The 23,186-nt window shown below is 39.9% G+C and overlaps 1 protein-coding gene and 1 long non-coding RNA gene across 11 annotated transcripts in view; one reads left to right on the top strand and one right to left on the bottom strand.

Moving 5' to 3' along the window:
• Positions 1-23,186, top strand: part of STK39 (serine/threonine kinase 39) — a 323,493-nt gene that overhangs the window by 283,802 nt on the left and 16,505 nt on the right. The window lies entirely within an intron of this gene.
• Positions 9,362-22,533, bottom strand: LOC112668045 (uncharacterized). Its single transcript, XR_003141420.3, has 4 exons — positions 21,975-22,533; positions 13,244-13,301; positions 12,035-12,209; positions 9,362-9,775 (listed from the first exon to the last, which is right to left on the bottom strand). It is a non-coding gene; the product is annotated as an uncharacterized LOC112668045 (long non-coding RNA).

Raw genomic sequence — 23,186 nt, 5'->3', positions numbered from 1 at the left:
TTCCAGTGTACTAAACCACAGAATTGTTCATTTTAAAAAGAATTACTTTTGTGTTACATGACTTTTGTCTCAAAAACGCTCTATGAAATGATATTTAAATATTTGGAATTCAGCATTGTATATAGTATGGAACTCAATAATGTTGATATTTCTTTACTAGTAACTGATGAGTATTGTTTACTATATACCCAGTCTGACGTGCTACTTTTTCCTGGTAGGCATGAAGATGGTTATTGACAGTATAGCAATTCTTGCAGATACATAGTGATTTAAGAGCAAATTAAATTCCTATAATATTTGAGACTGTCATTTCATTGTGCTCCTAGCAAATGGAAAGTTCTATAACTCTCTAGTAATGTCTTAGGTGCTAGTATATTCTCTCTGGCCATTCACTTGAGCAGTTCACTGCTTGGTGTAAGACTATAATATTCCACACTGGCAAATGAAAGTGTTTGGGTCAAACCTAGAAAATTTTCCTCTGGGGAGACTCCAAACGGGAATGTCTTTTGAATAGAGTCATAAAAATGGCATCATTTGTATTTACTACTAACATTCATTTCCAAATAAGATATATCATTCTTAACAGATAATGGTATTTTAAGAAACGGGCAAGAGATCGATTTTTTTTTTTTTGTAGTTCTGTGTTTTTGTATGGATACAATCAATACCTATTAGAAAACCACACAAGATAAAAGTTGGCTCTTAGTGTTTTGAAGAATTTGAATGAGTCTCCAGGAGAAAGTGCATTTTCAGTTGGTGTCATTTTAGCTAAAAGTAATAAAATGATTAAAATGATTTAAATAAGAACTGTAGCTCCCAGAACCGGAAATCCAGAGGACAGGGAGGGTTTAAAGTTAGTGTGCTTTTGGTGCTTCCTTGCTGATTGTGTTGTTTTGTTCCATTTCCCTAACCACATTTGGTAGGCGAAATTCAACCTTAATTATGTATTATAGACTTTCCCCTGACTTTAAGCCATGGCTCCTTTTGTTTGAATAGGTTTAAAAAAATAAATCCCAAACTGTGAAAAACTGATTTTTAAAATTACTCTAGTCCACATTTTCTATCTCAACTCTTAATTTAATCACAGTTCTTGAGGAAATGAACCTAGGCAGTCTTAATTGAATGTCTCTATGCCTGTGGAATTCTTTTCCTCTGATGGCATACCAAAAGTGAAATCTGTTGAGCTTTGAGTTTTTGCCACAAAGCCTCTGAACCACATTTTAGTCAATAACTCCTCTCACACCTTTTTTTTTTTCCTGCTCTGACTCCCAATTCCCAACTGTTCTTCAGCATTTTGCTATCGTGCAGAGGTGCATCCCACTGGCCCAAGGCTGGGATCTTGCCGACAAATGTATTTTTGTTTGGCTTGGACATTGTTTTTAAATTTTGGAATAGCGGCCAACATTTTTTTTTTAATGGGAAAATTGACATAAGACTCCAGTTTTACCTTGTCTTAGAAAAACCAGATCTGAAAACAACTGGACATGAAATCCTCCAAGGCAAAAATTCTGGCCCATCCTCTCTGACTGTTTTATATTCTTTCCCTGGCCCCTGAAGACATTTGAGTTTCCACCCCCGTAGAGTACATTAGTGCGAACTGGTGCCGTCCTGTTTTCTAACTTCATATATAGCGTGCCATCTCCTGCAGACCCAGATAAAGTTAAAGATGATTTTCTAAGCAAAACACAAGCCTGATTGTTCCTGCTTTGATGAGGCTATCCAACATATAAGGCTCTACAGCTTTTTGAAGACTCCCATACGCTTTTAACTCTTTGGAAATCATCAACATCCTTAGACAAGATTTTGGATCAGAAGAATTCAATGTGCACTTCATAGTCCAGTCTTGGAAAAGGTTTACGACCATTAGGCCGGTAAAAACGTAAAGTCCCACACCATTTCCTGTGATGGAGGAGGAGTTGCATCATCCATGAGGACTGACCCTAGGTAGCTGAGGAGACACAGCCATTTAGTCAGTTGTGGTTTGGGTGCCTGCAGGAGCACCCCCTCCAGAACACCCACTGTGAGTGTCACTCCTGCTGATACTCTGTCTATGCAGATTCCCTGGTCATTTATTAATATTTCATCACTCCAGCTCATTAAGGCCAAACCCAATCAGTTTGTGGTCCCCACCTCACATGTAGAACTGCAGCATCAACATGCATACCATATTCGTATGAGTAGATAATAAAGCAGCAGCAGCAAGGCATGGTGTTCTTGCTCAAAGAGGAGTACAGTGTCAGTCTCACATTTCCTTATTGCTCTTGAGGGTTATAGTTTTGACCTAGCTCCAAGACCTTTTCCACCCCCATCAGACAAACTCATTTTAAAACCCAAATGCACATCCCTTTATATTTTTCCAGCAGACTGTCACCCTCTCCTTTCCCCTGACCCCCTCTGACCTGCCTGTCCCACACACCAGGGTGATGCCTGGGGCCTGAGTATACCAACACTAATAACAATCTCAGACCACACAACTTAATGTTCCATTCCTGGCTTAGTGTTTCTGGTCTGATTTAGATGTTTATCATGGAAAGTCTCATCATTGGGGAAGCATGTAAGTTGGAAGAAACCCTCATGTTCTCTTAGTAGTGACTTAGTTGGCCATTATAACATTTTTATGATTAATAGGATTTTGCAGACAGACAAGTTTTGAGAAGTGTTTATAACTACTAAGCATTCCCATATAGTCAGTGTTTGTTACTTTACCCACCTAGGTAATCTGGATTGTCCTTAAAATTGAAACTGCTTTGCACTATTTCACCATGGCAACCATTTGAAATCCAAGTTCTCAATAGGTCATTGCCACTTTGGACTCTATTTAAGCACTGTGGGTAGTAATGCCTAGTAAAATGTAATTTCTGGAAGATGCTGGTCGTTCAGTGCCTTTGTTGAGTGAGTTCACTAATAACTAAACTCCATGCACGCAGGTTTTTTGTCTGCTTTGTTGACTGGTATATCCCAGAACACTCAAATAGAAAAACAGAATAATACTGAGTGCCTTGTAGATACCTGATAAATGTTTGTGGAATGAATGAAGGATTGACTTAACACCTACCATTCTGCATACTTAACACTGATCATTCTGCATAAAAATGTATGAGGTTCTTTGTGCTATTAGCTTTCATAGGTCTTTATCACATCACTGGCATGTGTTAGCAGCAAAAAGTCTGGGGGGGGGGGCGGTCTGCACTTGTACAATTCAGATTTATAGACTAAGCAGGATGGGCATTCCAGAGGTTTCTGTCTTCCAGAATTGTCTCAGAAACCAGAAGCTGGAATGTGGTCGTTTCTTACTACATTACCCAGGCAAGAATAAATTCATCATTTTTATCTCACCATTTCTCATTAAAAGCCCAATGCCAATATCTCGTCCAGAACAGTACCAAATTTCACATTTGGCTAACCTAAGAGCTGAATGTATGTTTGAATAGCACGTTGTAGGCCTATGGCAGATTAACTCTCTGGAAATAAAAAAATATATGTATTTAACTGACCTCCAGCCAGTTAGAAATAAATCCTCTGCATAATCTGCCAAAATGTCATTTGGTTGTGAATAGGGCATCTCATTTGTCCTATGAGATCCTGCATCTCAAATGTCAGGCCACTGCGGTATTTTCTGCTTCTGTTTTGTTCTTTCAAGCAGCTGTATCTATGATAAGGTGGATCTGTGACGAAATACAATTGTCATCCTTGTGTCATTAGCTACATTTTTACTTTATTGAACTATCTGTGGGATGAGGAATTTTTTTTAAATGTAGTTTCTAACCATTTAGTTGGTGTTTATGTTTCTGATTTCTTCTTAAGCTTTCAACCTATGGCTTCCTTTCAGTTAGCCCTGGTATGACCTCTCACATCAAGTTCTATTCGAACAGCAACTAGAAATTTTAATCTACTATTACCACATTTAAAAATAAGGTCTCGGGGCACCTGGGTGGCTCAGTGGTTGAACACCTGCCTTTGGCTCAGGTCATGATTCCGGAATCCTGGGATCGAGTTCCGTATCAGTCTCCCCACAGGCAGTCTGCTTCTCCCTCTGCCTATGTCTCTGCCTCTCTCTGTGTCTCTCATGAATAAATAAATAAAATTGCTTTAAAAAAATAAAAATAAGGTCTCATGCATCTGGGTGGATGCCTTTAATCATGATTTTCTCATTGCTTAACACCTTATGTTTTGACCTATACTTCTGATGGATGATTGATGCATTTCCCTTTTTTAGTTCAGAAATTTCGTACAATTCAAAAAATTCTCTAATATGTGGGATCGAAATAACACTTAACAGGACGAAGTCACAGTTTCATTTTTGCTCTTCTAGAAGAACATACCTGTTTCTGGATATATAAATAGGGTTTAAAGTTTACAAACAATATCCTTTTTAAATTTCTTGAATAATTGTACACTTAGAATCCAATTGACATCTTGGTCTCATTAACTCCCATCACCCACTGCTGTCTGGCCATCCTCACCAGGACCTCCTAGGTGTCAAATTTACCACCACTCTTCCAGCATTGGTTGAATGTTTAGCATCTCGATTTTGTTTTTTTCTTGTTCTTGCATAAAAATCAAATGAATTCTCTGGTACTGTAGGTTCTTTAACAATGGATAGGAATGTACTGGGTAGCAGAGGGAATTTCGCCTGAGAAGAGCTACTTTAGTGAGGACAATCTATGTGATGATTCACCCATAGGGATCAATTCTCTGACAGTGTTACTTTTAAAACCACATGTATGGGGCACCTGGGTGGCTTAGTCGGTTTAGTGTCTGCCTTTGGCTTGGGTCATGATCTCAGGGTCTTGGGATCGAGCCCTGCATTGGTCTCTCTGGTCGGTGGAGAGCCTGCTTCTCCCTCTGTGCTCTCTCTTTCTAATAAATAAATAAAATCTTAAAAAAAATAAAACCACATGTATGGTCTCACATTCACCACAGATTTTTTTTTTTAAGATTTTATTTATTCATGAGAGACACACACACACACACACACACACACACACACACACACACACAGAGGGAGGCTCCATGCAGGAAGCCCAATATGGAACTCGATCTCGGGACTCCAGGATCATGCCCTGAGCCAAAGGCAGATGCTCAACTGCTGAGCCACCCAGGTGTCCCTCACAGATTTTTTTTTTTTTTATTCCTTATTTTGGTGATGACTAGCTTTGTTGCTGAGAGGATGATCCAGGTGGCGGTTCCTTATGCTGGCTTGGTTTAGAGCCCTGAAGCACCCGACAAGTGATGGAACATTGATCATACTCTTCAGCCCTCGCTAGCCCAGTCTCAGCTGTACCAGCTAACAGATGTCACTACTGAGGGAAAAAGTAACAGCCCAGAGTGCTGCTCCCCTTGACCTGTGGGGGGCTAAGCGCTCTGGGCAGATAGTGTCTTCAGTGCTGCTCTTGGTTAAAGCTGTAGGTTGTCGATTGTTCCCTGTTATCACTATAGCTACCCATTACACAAAGCATAGAGCATAAGGAGACAGTTAAGCTGCTTAGCCTGCTGGGGGTGGTATTCGAGTATCCCTAAATACCAGAGTTCTTTAGGTGGTTTTATTTTTTTAAGATTTTTTTTTTTTCATCAGAGAGACAAAAAGAGGCAGAGATAGGCAGAGGGAAAAGCAGGCACCTTGCAGGCAGTCTGATACGAGACTCGACCCCAGAACCCCAGGATCACACCCTGAGCCAAAGGCAGACGCTCAACCACTGAGCCACCCAGGTGCCCCTTTTAGGTGGTTTTAAATGGTTCATTCTCTCTAAAGAATTTTACGTGTGAACTTCTAAAGTTGTCGTTTAGTGTAAACTAAATCAGCTCTGTCACCATGTTCTATGCTGGCAATGCGTTTTTGGTTTGGTTCTGTTTTTTCCCCCCTCTCCTTATATTAATATGGTGAAGCCTTCATCCAGGGAAGAAAGCGGTGGTGGTTTTTTTTCCCTTAAGGCAGGAAATAAGATGTAGAAGTATCAACGACAAGGTAGTCCTCAAAGCAGCTTTACCTTTCCGTAGCTTTTACTGGGACTAGCCATCAAGTTTTTGAGTAGTTGAGGTGTTTGAAAATCTTAGCTAAAAGGCACGAAGATCTGAAAGGTGATAGTATTGTATGTTGGAAAATATCACCATAATTCTTTCTAAAATGGTTGTGCTGGAGAACAAGGAGGGCATTTTGATAGTGCTTCACTTCCTCTTTTGGTTTACTATTCAGGTGCCCAAGGAGACCTTCATATAGGCCTCACGACTGCTTTGCAGGAGCAACATCAGCTTTTAGACAGAATGGAAGCCACCCTGGTGCCTGTAGGGGGGGGATTGGTGCTTGTGAGGGGCACCAATAGTGCCTCTTAAATCCTGATTTTTATCTTAAATACCTGCCTTAAAACAATAAATCTGTTTTAAGATGGTAGCTATCTGGGTAGCATTCACTGTGGTTATGCATACAAGTTCTGGTGAGCCGTTCAGATCCTACATCAGCCCCTCCCGAGGTATGTGACTTTGAGCAAGGTACATCCCTCTGTGCCTCAGATTCCTCTGTAAATATGTTATCATTAATGTTTTTTAAAGGTTGTATTTATTTATTTGAGAGAGAGAGCACAAGTAGGGGGAGAGGCAGATGGAGAGGGAAAGCCTTAAGCAGATTCCCCACTGAGCAGGGAGCCTGGCACGGGGCATGATCCCTTAACCCTGAGATCTTGACCTGAGCTGAAATCAAGAGTCGGATGCTTAACCTACTGAGCCACCCAGGTGCCCCATTATCATTAATTATTAAGACTAGTTTTATTTATCCAGAGTGGCAATATCACTATTCTCATTTGCAGAATTCCTCAAGGTCAAAATGAGGAACTGTCAACCCAAGGACTTGCTCAGCCAGTGGTCATTAGCAGTCAATGAAATTAAAATCTTACTAAAAGGAACTACAACAATATGATTGTTTGGGGGTTTCAGTATCCTTGGGTGACTTAGTGCAGACTGGTCTTAGTGAAAACATCAGGACCTCCCCCAACTGGTGCCATGCCATCCTAGGATCTGATTGTAATTCCGGGTATCATCTCCTTAGTGGTTTGTTTTATGAAATGATTGGACAGCCATGAACACAGTACATCCGTAAAAGAGAAACATTATTTACCTTTTGTCTCAAGATTAGCATATCTTCAGATTTCTCATAAATGCTCTGCTACCCTCCATAGTTAATGAACTCTACTACCACAGATGTATCTATGATGAGGAGGGATGTTATCAAGAAGTTTACATCCCTGCTCCTTGCTCCTCTCACACTTGGCTAATCTACATCTGCTAACACTCTTCTTAGCACCCTGGAAGTATAGGATTATGATAAGTCTGGAGATGGGGGTGGAGGTGGGGTGGGGCGAGGCATTAATTTTGTAGTAGAGCTGTAGTTGGGCCAGGAACTGCATTGTCATCGCTTGTGCCCTGTCTTTTGAATCAGGAATCGACTTTCAGTTGCAACTCGCAGCTTTTCACTCCATTTCTTCCACTGGGTAGGAAGAGCCAGATCTTCCCAGAGCTAATGAGATCTCGCTGCCTTAAATAGCAGTGGAGTAAGCAGTACTGCCTTGTTCTCTCTGAGGCTACACATTACAGCCCACAGTCTTGTTTGCCCTTTTCACTGCTGTCAAACATTCTTCTGATTTTTATTCCTCTGTGCATTATTGATGATCATCCCCAAGTCAGCATCTCTTTCCCAGCTCCTCTTCTGTATTTTGATTGCTTGTGACTCCTCTTAGTCCTCGATCTCATTACTGCCCACGCCATGAGCCCCTTTTCCACATCCTCCTAAGAACAACTCCCTTCCCTGAGAACATCAACCGCTTTGTTTACATGGATAGCAGACTACGTGTGCCTCATGATGACCTCACGGTGTTCCTCTCTTGTCTCGTCCCTTGCCAGAAGTGTTTTGTCTGTCTCCTTCTATTCTTTATTCCTTGAATCAATGTGACACCTATTCCACTTATTTTTCTTTTTTTATCTGCTACCTGTCGTAAAAAGTCTAAATCCATTTGTTGTGCTCAGCTATCTAAGGCTGAAAGACAGCAAATTGGTATCTTCTCTTTTTATTAAAGGAGGGAATGGAAATCTGAAATTCAAATAGTTCTACTGTGTTTCATGTACTTGTGAGGAACTTGTGATATCTGACCCCTTCATAAGTACAGAACATTTCTGCAAGTTTGGTAATCTTCTCATTCAGAAATTCCAATATCATTGCAAAGGACTAAAACAGAAATTGCAATCATTGTTCCCTGGATTACCTTGGTTGCTATTTTTAAGCATAAGAATGATTTGGTCCCCCTGCAGTCCTTAGAGACCCAGCACATCCTCACTGCTGGCTATCACATTTCCCCAGCCATTCTTCTAGTAACTTCTGATAACAGCAAAAACCTTTTTGATAATTATCTTGACTGTGTCTGGCATTAAGGCCAAGGTTCTTGAAGCATACATTCAAGATTGTCTCTGCTTTCCCCATCCCAAAGAAGATTGGAATTTCTAATAACTCCGTTTATTGTGCAAGGAGGTGGTGCTAGTCAAGCACATATAACTGGTGAATTCGAATCTAGAGAAACAGAAGTGAGATGAAGACTTAGAAAAGCTGTGCCAAGTACCTAAGTACTTGGCAAACTCGATATTTCCTTCCATCCCAAAATACTGCATTTTATTTAATGAATAATATAGAAGTGCAGGTCCATTACAACAGTGAATCTTAGGCTGCTAAGAGTTTAAAGTTAAGGTGGTTTGAAAGCTACTAAATTTCTAGGATATTCATTTCTTGAAAGTACCTTCTTATGACTTGTAGGAGGTGGTGAATGACTATCTTGATACCCTAAAGCATGTAAGTTAGTATTTATTATTAATAGTAATGCATACATGGAGTCTTTGGGGCTGTGTCTTACTATTTGGGTGACTCCTTTTCCTCCGAAGTTACTGTCACATTTTCACCAAGAGTTCAACAAGGCTAGTGGTTTCATCACAGTGTACTAGCAGGTAATAAAGTTGTAACAGGGCAGCCCTGGTGGCTCAGCGGGTTTAGCGCCGCCTCCAGCCCGGGGTGTGATCCCGGAGACCTGTGATCGAGTCCCACATCAGGCTCCCTGCACGGAGCCTGCGTCTCCCTCTGCCTGTGTCTCTGCCTCTCTCTCTCTCTCTCTCTGTGTGTGTCTCTATGAATAAATAAATAAAGTGTTAAAAAGTAAATAAAGTTGTAACAGTGTGTGCTGTGGAAATGGGTCACAAGTAGATGGGAACTGCTTCCGTAGATACTCTCAAATGTAAGACACACAACTTCCTTGGGTCTGATGGGAAGATGTACAGACTGTTGTGCCTGAAGAAGGAAGGCTGAAGTCAGTAGCCCCGGGATGTCCCTTCTTTTTTTTTTTTTTTTTTTTTAAGATTTTATTTATTTATTCATGAGACACACACACACACACACACACACACACAGACACAGAGAGAGAGAGAGAGAGAGCAAGGCAGAGACACAGAGGGAGAAGCAGGCTCTGTGCAGGGAGCCCGATGTGGGACTTGATCCCTGGACTCCAGGATCACGCACTGGGCTGAAGGCAAACGCTCAACCACTGAGCCACCCAGGCATCCCCCCTTCTAACCTCAAGACCCATTATAAGCTGCTTTTCTGCTGCCAACTTTATTCATAGCGCTTTGGTAAAACAAAAGTACAAACAAAAAAATCAATTTGGAATTTCTTGCACTGAAGTTGATTTTTTTTTTTTCCCAGTGTTGTTTTTATCTTCATTGCAATAATGGCTCTTCCTTCTCCATTACCCTGGTGGTAAGAGAACAATGTCAGGAGAGAAAAATGAATTTGCTGATAGAGGGTTTCTTATCTGTTCAATTAGGATAACTAATATAGTAAGATACAGTGATTTCTCCATTAACGAATCATCTGGGGAAAAGAGCTCCTCTACATAATGTTGGTTGCCTTAAACCCACTCCCCATGCACAGCAACATCTTAGACTAGCTGAGACTGCCTGCATGAGAGTACCCAAGTCAGGTATTTTAATTCCTCCTTTAATTTATCTTAATCCAGGCAATGTACTGTATTAATTTTTTTTCACAGTCTCCATGAGAATGTCATTTTACATGGGCAGTAAACACGAAGACTGGCTGTACACGTATAAAGCTTTTTCATTTTAAAGCATATACAAAAGTCAACATATTTAATATGTTCAATTCTAATCAGCACATCGCATGACTATTAAAATCTTTTCACTTTTCCAAAGCCCCAAACCAGAATTTTAGATTTTTTTGTCTAGACTTTAGTCCACATCACTAACTGGTGTCATACTAAAAACTCCTTTCCTGGAAGATAAAGCCTATCCTCAAGAGAGGACAAGGTCCAGACGGTCAGTCCCCGCCAGCTTCCTCACCTGTGTCTCCCGCCATCCCTCTGTTTGAGGCTTGCTGCAGCACGCTGGGCCCTCAGTGGCACTCTCACACTTGCCCTGCTCTCCTCTTTTCATGTGCTCTTCCTCTACCTGGAATGTTCCCATTCAACTGGCAAACGCCTATTCTTCTTTGTAGACGTAGATTAAATATCACTCTTCCTGGAGTCTTACCCAGAACTACCCTCCAGGCAGTTTGCCTTTGCTGTATTTACACCTTATTCCTACCTGCCAACAACACTTATGGGATCTTGCCCACGCACTAGACATGGCAAGTGTGTTTGTGTCACTTGTGTTTGTATCTCCCCAACATACAGGAACACCAGCTAGATGGTACACACTTTCATAGGAATTTGTTTAATAACTGAATGTTGTACATGATTGGAACACACATCTGCTTTTAAAAAGTCATGGATCTTAACAGGCCACAGCTTTTCTTGTACACTTCTCAACACACCATCCCCTCCCTCCGTATCCCCAGCCATTGGGTCACAACATGGAGGGTTCAAGTTCTCTGGTCTCCTCATGAGCTACTTTCTCATGATAAAACATATGTGTGAAGGATCTTTGAAAAGTACTACTTCCCACCCCCTTTTGAGTCTTGGAAGGGTTGGAAACAGTAGGTTAGAATCCAGAAGGCTTTGAGTTTTCAAGTTGGGATGAAGGCAGGCACAGGAAAGTAGGAAAACATAGTCTAAATCTCAGTTGTAATTGAAGGAGAAAAGACCCAGGGCATGTTGTCATGGCGAAAGGATAATCTTATAAGAGTGAGTGCTATGTACCCAGCTTCTAGCATCTGGAAGACCTAGTGCAGAAGGGAGGGATGAGGAGATCTGATGTTCACTGTACTATAATCAGAAAGTACATATAAATGCCTGAATTCCTCATAGGTTTCATTGTATTTTAAGGACAAAGAGAGGCTAAATACCCCTTCCTTCCACCATAAAGGAGAATTCCATCTCTACTACTTTCTAATTATCTAAAATTTGTTTTCCATGAAATCTGTCCTTCTATCCATAATGAGAGATCAAGCTCAATTTTAATTGTAGGTTCCTGGAAGAGTTAACATAATACCCTTGACAAAATGTGCTGCTAGTTTATTTTCATTCATTCAATCCATGATTATTTACGTGCACCTTCTGTGAGCCAGACCCTGTGCTGGGCATTGGGTGTAGAACAGTGAGCTGAGTAGACCTTGCCTCTGTCTTTGTGCTGCCTTGGCCAACTGGAAAGGGGGAAGAGTTTCTCAAGCATTTAACAAGGTCAAGGAGTTACTTCTATATCATGGGGTAGGATTATGTAGAGTAAAAGCTGGAGATCTGAAAGGACCAGCCTTATGTCACTCTGATCAGCTCTAGTTCATTTTATCTTTGTGGGCTTCTGAGAAACTACGTCCTAATCCTGTTAACCAGGTACTTGTAGATCTTGATTTTGTTCATTCATTTAGCACCTCCCAGATGCCAGGTTCAGTGTTGGGTACTGGCTGGAACTCTGGAGGTGATAGCTGGTATCGGTTTTCAAGGAGCCTCAGTCTAGATCGCTCGTAAGCAGGATGACCATTCCACTGTATCACATAAACCAAGACATTTTGAGGGTACAAGGCGAGAAGGCTCTCTAGCAGGGTGATATGTAAACATACCTCCTGCATTTGTGGCCGTCAAGTCACTTTCTTCTGGGAACAGCCTTTGAAAAGTAATGGCTGCCTCTTGACAGAGGTTCTGATGCTTTGTCAGGCAACTTGTGTCTCTTTGGGAATCTACAGCCCCAGGATGGGTGGTAAACTTTGACAAACGTTATGTGCGGGTTCCTTGGCTCTATGGAAAAAGAAAATCAGGACCTAACTTTTTATTAAACAGGTACTTTTTAAAAGCTTATGATGGGCAGCCCGGGTGGCTCAGCGGTTTAGCGCCGCCTTCTGTTCAGGTTGTGATCCTGGAGACCGGGGATCAAGTCGCATTTCGGGCTCCCTGCATGGAGCCTGCTTCTCCCTCTGCATGTGCCTCTGCCTCTCTCTCTCTCATGAATAAATAAATAAAATCTTTAAAAAAATAAAAAATAAAAGCTTATGATAGTGTCAAAAGAGTTTAATAAAACATTTAAAAAAAATAACTAAATAAGAAAAATAGTTGTAGACCGACCCCATACACCAAATCTGAGAACCAGTATAATAGGCATCATGTTCAAACTATCATCTCTCTGTTGCATGTTAACCTTTAATATCTGCACGTGGGTCCCTAAACTCTAATTTCACAGTGACTCTGCCAACTGTGCTTTCAGTTGTGCACACTGCCCAGTGGACCTTAGCACAACTAGCCAGTACCTCAGATTTCTAGCAGGAGCATCAGCATTGACTATTACTCCTACTAGCACCCCAATCAGAGCAGTTAGCTTCCCTCGGCCACTCCGTTTGTGTTATCAAGCTCTGCATGCTCTCCTTCAAAGATGGGTGCAGTTACCTTGCATGGGGAAAGGGGAATTGGTCAGGGGGTAAGGGAAAAGATTATGGAGATGATCTTTCAGATTTAATCGTGTGTAAAAATGAGACCTTTGTTCAGTGCAATTAATGTCTCACATTTACTAGATAAAATCAAAGCTGTAGGTACAAAGTAAAAGTCTGCCAAACTCATGCCAGCTTATTTTCATGCAACAATTAACAATAAATTGTTAAAAATTAAGAATAAAGAACAAATGTTAAATTGAATATGACACTATGACAAGAAGCTGCTTTATGAAGTGTTTAAATTTATTTCATAAGCGTTTTTTCCACATTCCTATTCTCTCTCCATCTTTTATTCTATCTATCATTGATTGTGAAGTTTCTGCAAAAAGTTCCATTTAAGTATCTTACCTGTTGTTGGAGATACTATATAAAACAGCCAGTTTTCTTAGACTTGATCCAAACCAATCTATCAAGAATGGTGGAGGAAGGGAGGGGGCAGGTTAGTATTATTCATGGAATAGTCCAAAGTAGTCCTGTTTAGTGTGATTCATGTACTGGCTTGTGCCACAATAGCAACCAACATTATTAAGTACATCATGAAGTTCAGCTAACTTTTGAGGGTTGGGTTGAGGGGGGAGCGGAAGTAGCAAGACTCTCTCAATGAAGGAAGCAATGATTGATTGCCATGTAGTGCACACTCCATACCTTACATGGACCTGTAAACATTTTGGCAGCTGACTACTTTAAGTTTCATTGGTCTAAGGCACAGGGAAAGTGATTTTCCAAGGTTTATATTATGTACTATAAATAGCATTAGATTTTAGGTCCTTTATTGTTTAGGCTATATCCTGATCTAGAGTGAAGTCCCAGTCAACCCTTGAATCAGTTTGATTTCATGTGATTAAAGAGGTGAACTGGGGCACCTGAGAGATTCAGTAGGTTAAGCATCTGCATTTGGTTCAGGTCATGATCCCTGCTCAGCAGGGATCCTGGTTCTCCTCCTTCTACTTCTCCCCTCTGCTTGTGCTTTCTCTCTCTCAAATAAACAAAATCTTAAAAAACAAAACAAAACAAAACAAAAAAACGAATTGTTCTGCCTTGGTCTATACCTTTCACTGGCTACTAAACTCTTCAAATGCTTTGGAATATACCACAAAGAAGAAAATAACTCCAGGAATGAAGATAAAATAGGTGTTCTCCTCTGGGGCAGTGCCACATTAATGTATGAGGAACCCCAGCTCTCCTCCGTGTAGGATGGCCACATACGTGTGTGAGAAATGTTTGTGTTTGAAAGGTGACTGCCACGTGCTGGGAGTCCTTCGGGTTTCTTCAAGCTTTGTGCTTACACCAGATGGCTCTGCCTCAGTTGGCTGCATTGGCCCATAATTTAAATAGCATTCCTTTTGTCGATGTGTTTACTATCTCATTGATTTTAACTTTTCCAAAGCTTTTCCCAGTCCAGAAGCCACTAGGTTAAATCTCAGGCTCTGTGTCCTTAAATTAGTATGTGGCTACTGAAAAGCCTTATTATAAAATAAATCAAGATAAAGGAAAAGTGACAATAAGTTGATTCTATGAATTATTTCATTTCCCTTTGGTGTATTTCCTCTGACTGATTAGAACTTTTCTAGAATTCATATGATTTGACAAGGTCATAGAGGCAACTTAAAGCTTATTTCTGTGCTTTTGTTTTCAATCAAGTGACTATAAGCACTGAGGAAGACACAAAGTGTCCTTAGTCTTATGCATAGAGGACAGTGGAGAGCAGCTTTCCTGTTGTCTTACTTTGCAGTATTTGGTACAAATAAGTCGTCTTTTAACAGTATTTGTGAGATTGACATTAAAATCCTGGAGTATATCTTGCTTTCATGCCTTATATACATATAGTCTTATTAATACTTCCAGAATGTGCTCTTGGGTATGAGACTCTTCTCTTGGAATCTAAACATCAATTAAGTAAGACTTATTTCTGTAAACAGGGAAGACTTGGACATGCTTTTCTTTTTTTACTTCTAGAAATCAAAATCGGGTGGATTTCCTGTGTCTTATTTCTTTTGCCCTCCATGGTATGATGATTTCCTTCTCTTTAATTCTGCTCAAACTTGTGACCTACACATTTAAAAATCTGTAGTAGGGTTGAGGTTTTTGAACTCTATAGGAAGCTCTTGGAGATTTTCCAAGATGTAGACTGATGCTACTTGAGCTCTGAGATCTTTATATTTGTGTTTTTATCATTTACTAGATGAGCTAGAAGATCTGAAAAGTTTACCTCTTGGATGAAGAAACACCTATAGTTCCTTAACAAAGGTTTCTGGTTCTTTTTAGAAAAAAAGCCTTCTACTTAACAGAGATAAACCACACGTGCATTTATGGAAACTCTTAATTGTTAGAAAGTGACCTTAAGAGACTACACGAAACATGCACATGGAAGGATGCTCTATCAGGGAAATCCAAGTTAAAATTACAATCAAGTGTTGGCAGGTGTGATAAGAAACTGGAACTCCTTCACACTGCTGGTAGGAATGTGACAATGGTACAGTTGCCCTAGAAAACATTTCAGTAATTTCTTTAAAAATTACACACAAATCTGCATGAGCCAACCATCCTACTCCTAGGCACCTACCCAAGTGAAAAGACAATGTGTGTCTACACAAAGACTTAAACAAGAATGCTGATAAGCTTTATTCATAACGGCAAAATTTGGAAACAACCCAAATGTCCATCAAGAGATGAATATGTAAACAAACTGTGGTATATCCATACGATGGACTACTGCTAAAAAATCAGAAGGAATGAATTACTGATACATGGTAGAACATGGATGAATTTCAAAATAATTATGGTGTAAGAAAGAAGCCAGACTCATAAGTATGCCCTATATGGCTCCATCCCTATGAACTTTTAGAAATGCAAATTATTAAAAAAAAAAAAAAGCAAATTATAGTGACAGTAAACAGATCTGTGGTTTCCAGGATAGAGTGGAAAGAGCAACAGAGTGTCAGGGAGGTGGAGGGAATTACATAGGATTTGATGAAATGTTTGTGTATTTTGGATATGTTCATTATCTTATTTGTGGTGATTTCATTGGTGTATATGTGTATCAGAACTTATCAAATGACACACTTTAACTACATACCACCTATTATATGTCACTTGTACTTCAGTAAGGCTGTTCCAAAAATAAACAAAAGGCCCCACCTCTAAGCTGCTTGTGTTAGAATGGGAAGATGTTAGTAACCATTCGGGATAGCAGTTTAAGGATATCCAGGGCATGATCCCAGTGAGTATTTGGTAAAAGCCAAACACCCTCCCCCAAGAAATTTGCACACAAACTTTTACCTACAATATAGAGGGTTTCAAAACTAAACGCCCCAGGTTAAGGCACCTGTTTTTTGAAGAATCCAAGCACATTTTAACAGCTGTGTCTCCCAAAACAGTAATCCTCTTTGATTTTCCGAAGCAAACACATTCTTACTATCATCTCAGGTGAATTTTGGATACGTGTAGCAAGCCCAGACTTTAAAGTTTAGTCATTCTTCATAACACTATTTTTAGTTTTTTACTGTTTTCATCCTCATTCTGAAGAGGAGGTAAGCCATAAACATACTGGTATATCATCTCCACCAGCTAAATGAAGCTACAATTTCATTGATTATACCATTCCATTGCTTTCAAAATGAGCAATAATAACATAATGATTATTGGACACTTCCATTACCACACTGTGGTCCAGTTCATAAAACTCCACCTTAAACACAATAAAGGAAATTCAGGACCAACAGTAATTTTACAATTATATTTTAAGGGACAGATTCAATACCTGCCAGTTTAGCTATTCCGAACTGTTTCCGGCTTTCCCATTATGCCAAGGTAATAGTAAAAAACTGGGATTTACCCAAACCTTAAGGAGAATGGCAAGTGTATTTATTTCTTTTATTTCTCATAATCTTTTTCCAATATAAGTAATGCTAATACTCCAGTCTTTTTGATATTTTTGTCTCAAAGGCTGGTTGCTTATGATAACTGTAACATTCCTAAAATCTCTTCCAGTGCTTTTTCTCACCATCCACAAATCTAATGCAGAGAAATGGCAAATAATGTACTCATCCCCCCTTTTCCTAAAATATTTTATTGATAATTTGTACTCTTTTTAACATGTCAGTAAGGCTACTGTTTTATTATTTTAATTCTATTATAGTTAACATACAGTATACAAAATAATGATTAAACAATTCTGTACATCACCTGCTACTCATCACAAGTATATTCCTTAATCCCCATCATCTGTTTCACTCCCCCCGACTTCCCCTCTGGTCCCATCAGTTCTCTATACTTAAGAGCTTGTTTCTTGGTTTTTCTCTCTTTTCCTTTGCTTATTTTTGTTGTTGTTTCTTAAATTCCACAGATGAGTGAAATCATAAAGTATTTGCCTTTCTCAGACTTATTCCTCTTAGCATTATACTCTCTAGCTCCATCCATGTTGTTGCAAATGGCAAGATTTCATGCTTTTTATGGCTTAGTAATAATCCATTGCATATATTTACCACATATTTTTTAAAGGATTTTATTTATTTTAGAAAGAGCAAGCAGAGGGAGGAGCAGAGGGAAGGGAGAGGAGATAATCTCCAGCAGACTCTGCACTGAGTGCAGGGCCTGGTGTGGGGCTTGATCCCACAACTCTGAGATCATGACCCGAGCTAAAACCAAGAGTCAGATACTTATCCAATTGAGCCACCCAGGTGCCCCTGTACTACATCATCTTTATCCATTCATCAAGCAACAAACACTGTAGATAATGCTGCTATAAACACTGAGGTGCATGTATTCCTTTGAATTAGTGTATTTTGTATTCTTTGGGTAAATACCCAGTAGGGTGATTACTGGATCATTGGGTAGTTCTGTTTTTATCTTTTTGAGAAATCTCCATACAGTTTTTCCACAGTGGCTGCACAAGTTTGCATTCCCACCAACAGAACAGATGTGCTTTGTCAAATGCTTTTTCTGTCTATGTTGAATAAGTAGTGAGAGTGGACATCTTTTGTCTTGTTCTTGACCTTAGCGAGAGTGCTCTCAGTTTTTCCCCCATCGAGCATGAATTTCACTGTGTGTCTTTCATACATGGTCTTATTATATTGCCCTACTTTGTTGAGGGCTTTTATCATGAATGGATATTGTACTTTGGCAAATATTTTCTCTGTGTCTATTGAAATGATCATACGGTCTTCTTCCTTTCTCTTATTGATGGTGATGTATCTTGTTATTTGATTTGTGAATATTGAGCCACCCTTGCATCCTGGGAATAAATTCCATTTGATCATGGTGAATGATTTTGTTAATGTGTTATTGGATTTGGTTTGCTAGTATTTTGTTGAGGATTTTTTGCATTGACCTGTAGTTCTCTTTTTTTGTGGTGTCTTTATCTGGTTGGTATCAGAGTAATACTGGCCTCATAGAATGAATTTGGAAGCTTTCCTTCTATTTTTTGGAATAGTGTGAGAAGAATAGGTATTAAGTCTTTTTTAAATGTTTGGTAGATTTGCATTTGAAGCCATGTGGTCCTGAACTTTGGTTTGTTGGGAGTTTTTCAATTACTGATTAAGTCTCTCTCCCTGCTGGTAATCAGTCTGTTCAAGTTTTTATTTTTTCCTGCTTCAGTTGTGGTAGTTTATATGTTTCTAGGAATTTATCCATGTCTTCTAGGTTGTCCCATTAGTTGGCATATAGTTTTTCATAATATTCTCTTACAATTGTTTGTATTTCTATGGTGTTAGTTGTTATCTCTCTTCTTTCATTGGTTTTGTTTGAGTCCTGTTCTCCCCTCCCTTCCCCTCCCTTTCTCTCTCTCTCTCTCTCTCTCTGGCTAGTGGCTTATCAGTCTTTTTTTTCCCCAGTCTTGTTGATCTTTTCAAAAAACAGCTTCTGGTTTCATTGAACTGTTCTATTGTGGTTTTTTTTCATTTCTATATAATTTATTTCTGCTTTAATCTTTATTATTTCCTTCTTCTAGTTTTAGGTTTTGTTCTTTTGCTAGCTCCATTAGGTATAAGGTTAGGCTGTTATTCAGTTTTTCTTCTCAAGGTAGGCATCTACGACTATAAACTTCCCTCAGAGAACTGTTTTTGCTGCATCCCAAAGGCTTTAGACCATTTTGTTTTTTTTTTTTTTTAATTTTTATTTATTTATGATAGTCACAGAGAGAGAGAGAGAGAGAGGCAGAGACACAGGCAGAGGGAGAAGCAGGCTCCATGCACTGGGAGCCCGACGTGGGATTCGATCCTGGGTCTCCAGGATCGCGCCCTGGGCCAAAGGCAGGCGCCAAACCGCTGCGCCACCCAGGGATCCCGACCATTTTGTTTTCATTTTCATTTGTTTCCATGTACTTTTTGATTTCTTCTTTGATTTCTTGGTTGACTCATTCATTGTTTAGTAGCATGTTATTTAACCTCCATGTATTTGTGGTCTTTCCAGTTTGTTTCTTGCAGTTGATTTCCAGTTTTATAGCATTGTGATCAGAAAAGATACATGGTATGACTTTGATCTTTGTGAATTTGTTGAGACTTGTTTTGTAGCCTAATGTGATCCATTCTGGAGAATGTTCTGTGCGCTTGAAAAGAGTGTGTATTCTTCTGTTTTAGGATGGAATGTTCTGAATATATCTGTTAACTCCAGCTGGTCCAGTGTATCATTCAAAGCCATTGTTGCCTTATTTTCTGTTTGGATGATCTGTCCATTAATGTAAGTGGGGCGTTAAAGTTCCCTACTATTATTGTATTACTATCGATCAGTTCCTTTATGTTTGTTATTAAGTGTTTTATGTATTTGGGTACTCCCATGTTGGGTGCATAAATATTTACAATTGTGATATCTTCTTGTTGGATTATCTCCCTTACTATTATATAGTGTCCTCCTTTGTCTCTAATTTTTAGAGATTTTGTTTTAAAGTCTATTTTGTCCAATATTGATATTGCTACTCTGGCTTTATTTGACATCCATTTGCATAATAAATGTTTCTCTGTCCCCTTGCTTTTAATAGGCACATGTTATTAGGTCTGAAATCAGTCTCTTATAGGCAACATGTAGATGAGTCTTGTTTATTTATCCACTCTGTCATTCGATTGGAGCATTTAAGCCATATTTATTGCCATTTTGTTACTTGTTTTGTGGTGTTTAGTTTTTTTATCCTTTTTTCTTTCTTTCATGGTTTGCTGGTTTTAGAGGTATATTTGGATTCCTTTCTCTTCATTTTTTGCATATCTGAAACTTTTTTGATTTGTGGTTACCAGTTTATATATAACATCTTCTGTGTATGGCAGTCTACATTAAGCTGATGGCCACTTAATTTTGAACTCATTCTTTAATCCTCTCCCCTCTGCATTTCAGATACTTGGTATCCTATTTCACATCCTTTTGTGTTTCTCTTTCATTTGCACTGTCTTACAAATTTGCTAGTAGAAATGCCTTCGAAGGCATCAGGTTTCCAAGGGGATTTCCCAGTGACGGACAAAGCTAAGAGTCTTCAGTCAACAATAATCCCAGCAGATGGGAAAACATTTGCCTCATTCCTAAAGTCTGGGCTGCACACCAAAGTATCCACAATAGTCCACCCCTTGGACTGCTTGGATCCACCTGGGAGTAGTTCCTCTAGCAATGGTTGATTTCTTTTCCTAGGGAAAGTGCTAAGTGGGAAGGTTAATAGTATGACTTAGTCCTCATTGCTGAGGGTGGTTTTGAGGCCAGTTGATGCTCATCATGTCTATCTTCTACTTACCATTGTAGATTCCCTTTGTTGGGGCTATGACCTATGCTAGTCTGGATGGTTTATCTGCAAAGTGACCTAGACTCTCATCTCTTGAAAAACCATGACAAGTAGCCAATTTTGCTGGTTCCTTATAGATGAAATGGGATGGAAGTAGTAGATATGAAGAAAAGTAAACAATTTCAAATAGAGTAAAAGCAAACCTGTTTGAGGAGGCTCCTCTGACTGCTGGGTGGAGGCTGAGCCATTGAGGGACAAGGATGGAAGCAGGGAGACAGTAAGCTATTGCATGAGTCTAGACAAGAGATAGTGGCAGCTGTACTTGGGTAGTAGCAGTAAAAGTGGTAAGATGTCATTGGTCGCTGTAGATGTGGGTATATTTCAAAGATAAACCTTTTGCAGAGGTGAATAATATTTTGTCTGGGTTATCAAAGAATTTGAATTGAATGGGGAAATGAGCTCTGTAATTGGTCGTTTCAGCACATAATGATAAAGAGTCATGGTAGATATCTTGAGGAGGGGAGTGGTTATAGAGCCCTTCCTGGGAAAATCTCAGGTAGGACTTGGCAGAAAAGGACCTGGAAACATACGTTGGGCCAGACTATGAAGGGGTATCATAGACCACATTAAAAACTTAATCTTGGGACACCTCGGTGGCTCAGTGGTTGAGCCTCTGCCTTTGGTTCAGGGCGTGATCCCAGGGTCCGGGATAGAGTCCTACATCGGGCTCCCTGCAAGGAGCCTGCTTCTCTCCCTCTGCCTAGGTCTCTGCCACTCTCTCTGTCTCTCATGAATAAATAAAATCTTAAAAAAAAAAAAAAACCTTAATCCTTAAGTTGATATGAATGGTTACATGGTATTATCTAAGGAAGTAACACATCCCAGCATATGACTTAGATTCTGCAAGTAACTCTGGTGAGTGTAAGAGGGTTCATGAGTTAAGTAACACTGAAGGGAGGGAAAGCAGTGATGATATGCCATTGTCCAGGGTAGAGATACCAAGCCAACATTTGTTACATACTTGCAGCACATCAAGCACCAGTCTGAACTCCGTAGATGTGTTAACTCAGTCCCCAAGAGAACTCAATCAGGGAGGCACTGTTAATATCCACATTTTACAGGTACGTGGACTGAAGCACAAATAGGCTAGAGTTAGAGCCATGTGGCCCTGTGAAGTTGGCTAAGTGGGAAGCAGGATTTTAACCCAGGCACTCTGACTGGAGAATTCACGCACTTACACACTGTGCTACACTCTTCTCCTGAAGGTGAGAGCCTGGAGATTTAGGGAACATAATAGAGCAAAGCTCTTGTATTTTGTTCCAAATATCATAATTAACTATAATTTTGCATTAGCATTACCACAGTACCCATAAGGAGACTCACCCTCCTATCATTTCCTCTCTTCCTTGCTTAGAAGCTTGGATTCTCTTTTGGTACATGTGTCCCTTTCTTGCTTTGCAATCTTATGTGGCCTTTTCTGCAGCAAATGTTCAGGATGTGTCTTTAGATCAAACAGTATCGTGACATCACTTTAGCAGGCAACCCAAGTCTGTGCTTTTGTCTTCTCTCAGCATTTGCTCTCTGGGGGAATGCGTTGGATTTGGTGTTCACTAGGGTGCTTTTCTTCACAGCTTTTGTTTGGGAATAGCTCAAATTAGATAAATTCACTTACAGTCCCCAAAAACATCAGTGCTATATGAGATTGTTGTGAAATATGTTGGTATCTAGGGAGAAAAGTGTATCTTTCCACTAATCACTTCTAATGCCAAAACAGACTCTAAATAATCATTATGTACCTGTTCCTTTTCTGACTGTCCAAATGTGGAGAATATTACGGAGAAAACAGTGTCTGGAGAATACCTGACTTAGTTTGCCAAAGAAATGTCGGCTCTGCTGCCCTTGCCCCTGATAGATTATGCCCAGGACGATCTTACTTCCTTCTCTGTTTGGATTCAGGGAGGTACTGAGCATCAGCATCTTTTTCATGTGGTTGTTAATGATACTATCACAGTTTCATAAAGCACAATACCTACCATACCTTAGGTCAATGTTATCCAAAAAGAGCACATAGAACTGACACGGATTCAAGCCTAAGTGTAACACAGAGACACAAAAGTCGCCGAGAAATAGATGGTTCACACAAAGGTATCATGTAGCCACAGCCGTAGAGCAAGAAGGTCACAACCCCTGGTACCTCGGTACGTGTTTACCGTTTCCTGTGTGCTCAAGAACCAGAGAGAGCACTTGTGACTGAAGAGAGTGGCCTGGGGAGGCCAGAAGGGACCAGCTCAAAGAAGAAAAAGTCTACATCAGAAACTAGGAGAATGAGTTCTATTTGGGAAAGCCAGGAAGGTTTGGAAATAAGTCGATGGCCACTGAGTAGGGTTTAGAAGTGCCATAAGTGGGGGAAACCTATAACACCTTAAAGCATGAAGTTCAGTGTTACGAGCACGTACTTGAGAAGCTCTAAAGTTAACCAGCCCTATCCAACCCTTCCTTCTCAGCTCACGTCCCAGGTAAGGAACACTTTTATTTTTGAAATCCAGGTGCACAGTCAGGAGAAGGGAGAAAACCGTTGACACCCATCTTTTTAAT

This window comes from Canis lupus, chromosome 36, assembly GCF_003254725.2.
Source record: "Canis lupus dingo isolate Sandy chromosome 36, ASM325472v2, whole genome shotgun sequence".
NCBI classification, from domain to species: domain Eukaryota; kingdom Metazoa; phylum Chordata; class Mammalia; order Carnivora; family Canidae; genus Canis; species Canis lupus.
This window is presented reverse-complemented; position numbering and strand designations above follow the sequence as displayed.